Consider the following 12,162-nt stretch of genomic DNA (forward strand, 5'->3'; position numbering starts at 1 on the left):
TTTTTTTTTTTTGTTTTTTTTAGTGTATTAGATTTTAACACAAAGGTGACTTCTGACGTGGCTAGGTACTTGTACATCCCGGTATTGTGCTATGTAATTTGTTGTATTTTGTTTTTTATTTTGCTAATATGCTCTGTTTAAAAGACTTATTGTGGGTTTTTTTGTAACATATTTGTTAGTCTTTTTAGTGATTAAGATTGTACACGATGTTAACTATTGCTCCCCTATTTTACATTTTTACCAATTATGCGTGTTTGTTTTGTTCACACTTTGTTGTCAATATAATTGAATTTTATGCGACTGGCATACACGTGGAAGGTTTAGATAGCTGGTATAATCCACCAATTTCTGAATAAGAAAATGTCTGTACCAAGTCAGGCGTATGCCAGTTGTCGCCCATTCGTTTGATGTGTTTTTCTACAGAAGGACAGGAAACAGATACATCCAGATCTAGACAATATGTGAGAGACAGAGGGTTTCAACTTGTAACTTGTGTATTTTGGGTTTGTAAAACGAGTTGTGTGTTCCAACGAAAAAGGTTAGAATTCTACATATTATGACTAGCTTACTTTTGAAACTTTGTATAATTAGCATTAGCAGAGCAATATTCAGAATGTTGTTTCCGATAGATGTTTTTGATGTCGTCACATCTTATATTGCTAAGTATAGTTGTACAAAGAACAATACTTATTGTATCTTACTCTTATTCTTTTAGTTGTTTTATTATACAAATAAGAATATTCATGTGGTATGATTTCCAATCATTCCACTCTCCACCAGTCCATAGTTTATTTGATCGTCTTATGGATTTGGTGTACTGTAGTAATATTACACGCAGCTGCTAAGAAGGCTAGATATTCACTCGAGCATAAGGTGTAACTGCAAACGATCGTGCACAACCAAGACATTCAAATGCAGAAAACCTATAGTACTGTGTGGAAGTAAATGTCAAATTAATACATTTTGATGTAACTTTTATTGTTTTTTTATTAAAGTTTATTGTTTTATTAAAACATTTTTAGTTCATATTTGACAAAATAACTATATGGTCGAAAAACTCATATGGTCCATCCCGAAAATTACCAATCGAGAATATATTTATATGGTCCTACCATACGCGTATGGAAGGACAATATATGTATACGCATATTGTCGTGACAATACGCGTATAGTCCAAGTACTCATTTTGTTCGGCACATATAATAGTATACACTGCGGAGGACGAATTGGTTTTTTTACCCAGACACGCCGTACACCGAAGTGTATAACTAACTTACACGATTCGTAACCCTATATTTGTTTACATTGAATATGTCATGAAAAAAGAACGAATAGTATTTTAATTGAGAATATCAAACCATGATTATTGAGAAAATTAGTGGCACTGCATGAAATGATTTGTTTACCGAATTAAAAAAAAACGAAAATTTAATGTTTAAAATTTACCAAACATTTATAACCATATTGAACTAAAAATTATGAAAAATAAGCTACAACAGAGTTATGTAGATTCATTATTACATACACGATTCAATTTCGCGGTTTTATTGATCGATTCGGTGTAAAAGTGTTTCAACTCAGTAGTGACATGTTACCGCGGTCTTGGATATCAAAATTTATCACGCATTCTGATGTCTCATGCATATATCTTAATATAATTTTCCTAAAATATCAATATCTAATCTGTCACTGTTGCATACAAAATTTACATTACACATTAAGTCGAATGATATTTAATTCTTAAACATATGTCATATTGTCGATATTGAGTTTGTACTGAGTTCAAATTTTCGTGGTAGGTGATACATTCATAGCAACAAAGCATTCCCTAGTTGGCACACAAGCGCTAACTCATTTATAAGTTTTTTTTTTTTTTTTAAACGATAAATCTTTTATTGCACATTTCTCTGCTGTTTAACAAATTACTCGACTCACAGCATTCAGCCGGGTATCCCTGTAAATTAGTTACTGTTTAACCAGGGAGATTACACAGTAAATTTATATTTATATATATATATATATATAATATGAATCATGATTAGTTATTATAAATACAATACATTGATTTTAACAATTTGTCAACTTAGTTTTGTGGAGGTCATTATTATGTACTCATTTATAAGTTCATGTAATACTCTCAGTTTTTGTTGGTTACTTTGATTAGTGTTTTTTAAATTGATATAACAGATTTGATCACCAATAAAGTACCGTTTTGTTATTTTACCACTTTTGCAAATAAATTGTAAATAATAAATTCATAAAAGTCATAATTATTCAGACTTTTATTTTCCATAACCGTCACAGATGTATTCCGTTCTCGTTCTAGAAATATTACAGGTACACCCGTCCGAATTCTGTTGACCGTGATCTATACATTTACCATTGGTATCCTCACACTCTACAAAATTAGCATTTGAACAATCAACAATGGCTACATATATTTTTCTTTTCAATCAGCTCATTGTTTTCAACAATTTTCCTACACTTGAAACTGTAAGCATTTAATTATGTTTTTTTAATGCTTCAATCATTACATGTCTGCTTATATATTCTTCGTTTTGTCATTCAAATCTGATAGAGTCGAACCATGCTCCTGTCAATCCAAATATTGAGCTTGGCTTCTTGTCTGAGTTTTTGTAATACATTGACATGGTGTTTTACAGATAAGTAAATAGATAACTACTTGTGTCTCTAACCGTTCATTTGTCGTTGAGACTACTTTTATGCATTAGTTGATTATATTTTCTTTTTAATGAAACGAAAGGATATTAGTTTTCGACCGATGCAAAACAAGAGCTTAATTTTAAAACATCAGTAAAGTAATAAAATAGAATGTTTTACGTCAGTGAAGTTGATATATTGAAATTAAATGTAAGAATAATCACAATCTGTTAATCCTGCCATGTTATCGATTTGTTAACAAGTCTACGTACGTGTTTTCACTATTGATGTTGTCCAGCTTGTTTGGTAACCAGTGGAATCAACAGTACATTTTTTCGTCCAACATTTTTCTAACCATTGTTCATCGGCAGAATAGCAAACTCCTTTTACGCTGCAAGCTTCACAACCATTTGCTGATAAAGTCAGAAATATAAGAAATTAAAGACATTATCTGTGTGTTAATACACTCTACAGAATAACTTATAACTAACTAAATAAAACTATAGAGTTAATGTCTGCATTCTTCCAAAAAACTCGAATGGTTTATTTTTGTGGAAGGTAGGGCAGATTTCAATTAACTTTAGTTATCATTTAACATGTCTAAGTCATTCCTACATATTCAACAATTTGATTAATCCAGTGGCTATAAATTGTTTGGCTAATTTATAATCAAATGTTACTAGTATAGGTAAAGATTATATAATAGAACGCAATCCATTTGTTGGCGATAACGATAGATTTGCCTCAATTTCCCTGCCAACATTTTGACTTGGATTCATATGATTAATAGTTTCGAGCAAATACATTTGCTAATATGTGGTATACATCGTGTGGTAAGAAACTACTTTCATATTTTCAAAAATTTAGCAAACCTTGAAACGCCTTCTGTGATGGGGCTTTTTAAGGTAAAACAAATTCATTTTTTCACAACATATGTGTTCTTTGAAAAAATCAGTTATTTGCATAAACTAAATAACTCCATAGTTTTTTTCATCTTTTGCTCTCCAAATCAGCAAAAATTGTTAAGCTCGGTCACTTGTTTAAACATGGTAACATTTCCATTATCTAATATGTGATAGAGACCCAACTAGCTTGAGTTTTTACCTTTCATTTTTTTTTTAAAAACTCCAAAAGGTATTGGTCGGTCCTTTTTGTGCTTTATATTTACAAGTAAGTCTTATAAATACCAATTCGATTAAGCTTACGACACGTAAAGAGATAACAAATACAACCACCTCTAATAACAATACTTTTTGAGGATTTACCCGGTTTTATAATTTCACTAGAAACAATTTTGATTAGTGTCTTAATTTTTTTTTAGGATAAAATGTCTTAAAAAAAAGGTTCGCTGAATATCTATGTCGTTTAAACATTTTTAAGTACAAATGACTTAACGATTGTCATTCATATTCATTATAAACCAAATGCGTTTTTCTCCTTTTTTGTAAAATTTTGAATTATATCAGATGATATACATATTGTACCGTTCTTTTCATGAGGTAAATATACTGATTTTACTGACTTTCGAAAAACGTAGTTTTACTGAGGCTGTCGGTTACATTTCCCATAAAATTATTAACTGTTATAACGGGAACATGTTTTCAAAACAAAACCAAACACAGTATTGGATTTAACATAATTTGACCTTTCGAGATAAAATAGTACGTGTAACAACTGGTTTGGTTATAGTTCACATCATTTTACATATTATGAAATTATATATATTAATTACTTATTCCAAACAGAGCAGCCACTACGCCCACAATCAAAATAAAACCACGTATACGTATTGACGCATTCATCTACAATATAACAGACAATTAGTCAACAAGATCTTAAATGAATTGACATATATGTATCATTGATAAATTATTTAGCAAATAATTTCGTTACATACATAAATACATTATATACCAAAAATAACTTAAAACTTCGAACTAGAGATTAAGGATACATCAGATACAGTTAAGTCGGCCTCATATCTTGACTCACATCTAGAAATTGACAATGAGGGTCGGTTGAAAACAAAACTTTACGACAAAAGAGATGATTTCAGCTTTCAAATTGTGAAATTTCGATTTTTTAGTAGCAACATTCCAGCAGCACCTACATACGGGGTATATATCTCCCAATTAATACGATATTCCCTTGTTTGCATTTCCTATCATGATTTTCTTGATAGAGGGTTGCTGCTTACAAGGAAGATATTAAACCAAGAGTTCCAAATGGTGAAGTTGAAATCATTCCTTCGTAAATTTTACGGACGCCATCACGAGTTGGTTGACAGTTATGGAGTAACCGTTTCACAAATGATATCGGGTATGTTCCTTACGTAGTAACTACAATTCCCTTCCCTTTCATGAATGTGACCTACCGAATTAAACTATTTACCGGATTTGTCATAACATAAGCAACACGACGGGTGCCACATGTGGAGCAGGATCTGATTATCCTTCCGGAGCACCTGAGATCAGCCTTAGCTTTTGGTAGGGTTCGTGTTGATTATTCTTTAGTTTTCTATGTTGTGTCATGTGTTCTATTGTTTGTATGTTGGTCTTTTTCATTTTTAGCCAGCGTTGTCAGTTTAGTTTCGATTTATGAGTTTGACTGTCCCTCTGGTATCTTTTGTCCCCCTTTTAAAACCTTTACTAAACTACGTTGATTTGATACGTTAGTTTAAATGTCTTCGTAGTCATCTTAAAAAAAAAGAAATATCGGATTCGGATTTATACGGTGATGCTTTTTAAGGGTCTATTTGATTAAATGTGGTTCGTGTGAGCTCATCGATACTCATCATGCACTATAAGTTGGTATAATTTAATTCAGCTTGAGATTCTACTTCATGTTGATACTTATATTTTGCAGTTGCTCAATATCATGTTTCCTATTATGTTATTACGTCTTTACACTATTTTCATTGAACGTGTCTTGATTGATATACTATTGGACACGTTGTTAGTTATTAGTTTTTGACTTGGAACTAGTTATCATCAGCAACAAGTATTTCCCTAAATTTATTAACAAAGAGGTCTTATGTGTCTTGAGTGTTTACGCTAGTTGTTTGTTTTGCTAGAAAATCGACGAGTCACCGGCAAAAGCATTGAATTGGCACAAATCACTTCAAAAATAATAGAGACCGAACAACTAACCCAAATCTTAATTTTTCCTTGAAATTCGGTATTTTTGTTATTTTTCTTTTAACACGTTTTGTAATAACACGAAACATTTATTTTATATAAACCTAAATTACCTTATGCGTTAGAATGAAATTATGTTTACGCGTTTATCAAATTTCTAAACATACCAGCCAATAAGATTTGTTTTACCAACTAATGGTTCTAAAAAATAATATATTTGTCCCTCTAATTTGTGTGCTTTATTTTACCCCACACCATCACACCATGTGAAAAATGTTATGCAGTACAAGAAACAACTATGCTCCCTGTACTGGCAAATGAATTCGGTATACAATAAATATTTATTCAACGTCCATTTTAAATTATGTGCACAAATTTATCTAGAATATATGTTGACAACTTACCTTGTACAATATAAAGCGATTGATGTAAATGGATCCATCAAGTAGTATATATACTGTACCAAATAACACATCTGTTCAAAATCCTCATTGAAATTCATTAAGAAATAAATAAACGATTAACTATAATTCATCATAAAAATCAAACAATTATGCAGAACCATTGGATGTTTGAGTCATTACATATTCCACAGAACAAATATATCTAAAACAACCAACAGTAATACAGTTGATTTTGAATTAATTTAACTTAACATAGGTCTTTTTATTTTTCATCTACAAGTAACCAGTGCAGCTCAGGGTGGACTGTCAACTACCTCATGGTACCCTCCCCAAAAAAGCTTGAAAAGTAATCTAATAGAACGAGGGTTTTTACACTAGAAGAATCGGTATCATACATCTAACTTCTATTTACCTTGAAGTTTATTATATTTCTTCGATAACGATTTAAGTAGCAACCGAGATTGTTGATTTTCTACCAATTTTGAAGCTTTATCGGTCGTCCCTCTGTCTATACCACTCTGCTCAGCCCTTAATACTATTGCGTATCACGGCTTTGTGACGTCAAATACGTTGACGCGGCCTTAATAACTTTGACCCGGACATATCAGCGACGTCATCATGTTTGAACCGACGTTGATAAGTTTGACCGGAACTTATCAAGTCAACTTCCGGTTTCTGGTGAAACTAAAAAAAACACTTCCAAAAGACGTAAATACAGCCCGATAAATCGATTGTCAGGTTATCTGTATATTGATATTGTAAAATATCAGCTGCTGGACACAATATGAAGGCTTTTTGATCTCGTTCGCTGCGCTCACTTGACAAAAAGCTTCATATTGTGACTCGCAGCTGATATTTTACAATATCAACATGCAGACAACCTGATAATCGGTACGTATCGATCCTTAACAGGTTGATTTGGTTATGTTCCCGTACCAATACGCTTACTAACCTGACATCCATTTGTCTTTTAATATACAATAAGACATGCCAATGCCACATCAATCAATCATTATATTTTAGTTGATACACTAAATATCTTTAAAAATAATGACAATGCCACCAATGCAACCATCAGTTGTAATTTTTTTTTTTCTATTTTGAAAATAGCCAATTTCCGAACAGTTGTATATGAGATAATTCCTGATACATTTTTAGATTGTTCCTTGTACAAATAACTGTCAAATGTTGTGCAAAAAACATATTGTCTATCATATTGACCTATCATTGACAAATGAAACTTAAATTCTTACTTTTACTTTAGATGTTTAGAAAAAAATCATTTTGCAGTTCACAGTCCATTTGATAAAGGGACGTAAATAAATAGCTCACATTATCTTAAACATTTGCATTTCAACTTCGTAAAGTAAAGTTTAAAACATTGATAAAATTCAGAATTGAGGCGGGGAATGTGTGAAAGAGACAACTACCCGACCAAATAACAGAAAACAGCTCCCTCAAAGGCCACCGATGGATCTTCAAATAGCATAAAGAAATCCCGCACCGGAGGCGGTTTTCAACTGTTTTCTTAACACAATTGTGTTCTAGTTCAGAGATTATTTCTCTGTGAGCATGGTATATATAATTTTGAAAAACCTTGACATAACGTTATGAATTTAGAAACACAAAGAAATATCATTAGTCTTACTGTACATACATGTACTTAAAGAACGATGACTTATGGGGGAATTGCACGTTTTTGATGTATCATGACAATGTATAATCAACTACAAGTAGAGTGACAACATAGACAGAAAAAATAAACTACATGTACAACATTTTTTTGAATATTTTGTAAAAAATTGCATGGTGAGTCAAAAGTGCTTTTATATACTTTCTACAAGAATTATCAAAACACGTTTTGTTGTTATCAAGTTGTATGTGTTTCTTGATAATTTTATATCATGTATATACATCATGTATATCTTCGGCTAATTTGAAATAGATGACACAAAACAAGGAAGAACGACATTCGTTTTGTATTAACTTTTATCAGTATTGTCGTACAGACGACTGAGCTGATTTTTCCCTCTTACCTCTCATGTGAAGGAGTAATAAATAGTTGGTTTTGTATCTGGTTATTTTCTAAAGGATACTTACGTGTAACTGTTTTTTTGTTGTTGAATTTTTCACAACATTTTCCAAAGAGTGACACCATCTTGCCACCTTACAGAAGCATTATTTTGTAACTCGACTGTAAATAAACTCATAATAGATACCAGGACTAAATTTTGTATATACGCCAGACGCGCGTCTGGTCTACAAAAGACTCATCAGTGACGCTCGAATCCAAAAAAGTTAAAAGGCCAAATAAAGTACGAAGTTGAAGAGCATTGAGGACCAAAATTCCTAAAAATTTTGCCAAATACAGCTAAGGAATCTATACCTGAAGTAGAAAAGCCTTAGTATTTCAAAAAATTCAAAATTTTGTAAACAGTTAATTTATAAATATTACCATATCAATGATAATTCATGTCAGCATAACAAGTGCTGACTACTGGGCTTGTGATACCCTCACAATATATGGTAAATAAATCTCCACCAGCAGTGGCATCGATCCAGTGGTTTTAAATAAACTCATCATATATACCAGGACTAAATTTTGTCTACAAAAGACTCATCAGTGACACATATCTAATATATCTAACAAGTTTGTCTGGATATTCTGCAAACGAAAATTTATGACAATGATGTATTTGCTTAAACAAATGTTTGATTATAAAAGTTAAAACACATTTGATATTATATTACTTATGAAAGAAGTATAACCAGGTCTAGCCGCCAAACCACGTGATAGAAATCTGACATCGGACGTTCAAAAACCGTTTTGAGATAATATGTGTCGACCGGTTTAGCAATTTTTTTTCACAGCCTTTAAACAGTCAATTTGAAACCAGAATTCATCTCAAATTGGTTTTTTTAAAGACTTTGCAATGATTTTTTGGTAAAATAACAATTTAAATATTAAATAAAAGAAAGGATATATAGTCATTTAACAATGATAAATTGTGAACAAAAATTAAAGAAAAAGCCATATAACAACTTGACTCTCAGTTACTGAAATTTACTTTCATAATGATTATTTATGTTTGAAGTATTATTATATCTTTAAAACTAAAATAAAAATGTTTTAAACAAATATACCAACATTTATCAAAAGCGACGATTAATTCCAGCTAAAAAATATCACACTCATTGTTTTTGATGTCACTTTTCCGGAATTTTATGTAAATAGTTTTACCTGTCATTAATGTTTGGAACTTTCTGATGTTGTCACAGTATGCTCATGTTTATTGTTTCTGTTGATTTCAAGATTCCATGGGTCTATGGTGACTATAGGACGGAGGTTTGGTGTCAATACGAATAACATGCGAATGATATTTAGCGACCAAAGGGACTTGGGTACATCCCCATACCGCTGTTAATATTTTGTTACTGCTGTACACACATTTTCCACTGTTTTATTTATTATGTCTAATTTTTTTTTACACATTTTGATCAGTATAACGGAACAAAATACGACTCAAACATTAGTGAAAGGTTCAGCTAGCTATAGTACCAGGTTTAACCCATCATGGTCTACACAAAGAAATGTGTGGATCAAGTCGGAAATATGACAATTGTTTTCTATTCGTTTGAGGTGTACACTTTATGAGCCCTTTATTTTGTCATTTGATAAGGGACTTTCTGTTTTAAATTGTCCTTGGAGTTCGGTATGTTTTACAATTAACAAAACTTGGAGTTTTAACGTTCACTTAACATTGACGGTTTTATGCTGGTTTTCAGATTTCAATGGGGCGATCAGTGGCCTTAAATAGCTAATTTTTACGTCGTTTGCCCAAGGTAAACATAATGTTAAATACAGATGTTATTTATATGCTTGTATTGTAAATATAAAGATTTTGTTTACTATTTACGACATTTTCTTTTTGTTGCAGATATATTTTTTTGCTTCCAACTTTCTGCATATAATTTTTTAGAAGTTCTTAGAACACAATAAATCTTAAAGGTATACTTTAAAAAATAAGCTCATGTTTGACTTGACGCTATAGTTATTCGAATTTGGTAATTTGGATATACATCAATTTGAAAGGAACCCTTTTTTAAACATAAATAAGACGATGTTGTATGAGTGCAAATGAAACAACACTCCATCCAAGACAGATGTATAAATGCTAATAATTATTGGTAAAAGAACGGCCTTCAACAAAGAGTCTTGGCTCAAACCGACATTTAACCCAAAAAAAGAACATCGAACGAATAAGTTTAATCGATGTCACAATATAAATACAATTTAAAATAAGTGGTCAAGGAACAGTGTCGAATAGACAGGTCTAACTTGGGACGAAAAGGCGTCAATGTAAGTTTAAATATAATGAATTTGTTGTAAGAAGAACGAAAGAAAACATTTTTTTTTACAAAATTCATTAATGTGTAGTTCATATAGTACTGACGTGTGAATATGTCGTCTTACTAAATACTTACCAATGCGGTTCATATTTTGATTACCTCAGGCGGGGTGCAAGACTCTGTGTTTGGTCTCAGTAAAAAAAATCTCGGCATTTGGGATAAAAAGCATAAACTTGTCCGAATGTATCGTTATAATGTGTTTGCGTATGCATGTGATATGTCTTCCGTGCAATTGTGAACATGTGAGCTAGCACGTTAGTTCATATTAGTCAACGTAGTACAAAGCATGACATATTTTAGTGAATTGGCATGTTTAAATAGATGTTAGAAGATGTGGTATGAGTGCCAATGGGACAACACTCCATCCTAGTCACAATTTGTAAAAATGAACCATTATAGGCCTTCAACAAGAAGCCTTGGCTCACACCGAACAGCAACCTGTAGAGGGCCCCAAAAGTATAATACCATTCAAACGAAAAAAAAAAAAAACAACGGTATAATCTATATAAAAAACGAGACACATCAACAAACGATAATCACTGAACATCATGTTCCTGACTTAGGACAGGTGCAATTAAAGGTAGCAGGTTTAAACATTTAACCTTAGGTCATATGTGCATTTTGATTTTGTAATTTTGGGATGAATAAATTACACATGCATCTGATTTTATCATTTATACATCCTCTATTACCAAAACTTTCAAATTGTTGATAACATACTTGATTCATTGAAATTTATTTATCATATATTCTATATAGTATTTTTGCGGTATTATTGATCAATCTTTGTATAGCATTGTTTGGTTGTCTAAATTATCGATATTTCTTATGTTTTTAAAGTGATAATATAGTGCTCGTGTTTTCTTTTACTTCAATGGGTGTTATATGTATAACAGGATCTGTTCACCCTTTCAGATCACTTAACACCAATGATTCGACATGGCTTGTGTTGCGTAGTCTTGTTTTCTATGCTTTATTTTGTTAACTGATGATCATCCTGAGCATTGCCAGTAACCTTCAAGTTCGACTATCTTTTGTAACTTGATCCCTTCTTTTCATTTATTCAATGGTTGATGTAAAGTTGGTCTCCACAAAAAGAGGAAAAATATCAAAGTTCTATTAAAAATCATCAGTTGGTAACAAACCGAACAAGAACGAAAAAACAGAAATAAGGAAGAAAACAAAAGAAAAATACACAAACAGCTCATTTCTTTATCAACGCTTTCTCATAAATAAGTATGTTAAAATTCCAAACTTTTGGCCGGGAACGTTCTTGATGAAGGTTAATTCAACAAAATGTGTCACTATGGATACAAATCAATGATTTATACGTCAGATATGCATGCGTATATGTTGGTGACCCTCTACTGTTGTCTGTTCTCTGGTCGGGTTGTTGTCTCTTTGACACATCCCCATTTCCATTCTCTATGTTATGCATATATGTGACAGATCCTAATAATGGATATCGTCATTGGTTGGATTACGTTTGTATTGAATATCTATGTTATGCTCTTGATTTTTTTCCGGAATTTAGGAATTAACTGTTTTAT

The 12,162-nt window shown here is 31.7% G+C and overlaps 1 long non-coding RNA gene across 1 annotated transcript; it reads right to left on the reverse strand.

The window, feature by feature from the left end:
- Positions 1–2,244: 2,244 nt before the first annotated feature.
- Positions 2,245–4,462, reverse strand: LOC143078229 (uncharacterized). The gene is made up of 3 exons (XR_012979118.1): positions 4,394–4,462; positions 2,934–3,074; positions 2,245–2,398 (listed from the first exon to the last, which is right to left on the reverse strand). It is a non-coding gene; the product is annotated as an uncharacterized LOC143078229 (long non-coding RNA).
- Positions 4,463–12,162: the final 7,700 nt, after the last annotated feature.

Source organism: Mytilus galloprovincialis, chromosome 6 (assembly GCF_965363235.1).
Source record: "Mytilus galloprovincialis chromosome 6, xbMytGall1.hap1.1, whole genome shotgun sequence".
Lineage (NCBI taxonomy): Eukaryota > Metazoa > Mollusca > Bivalvia > Mytilida > Mytilidae > Mytilus > Mytilus galloprovincialis.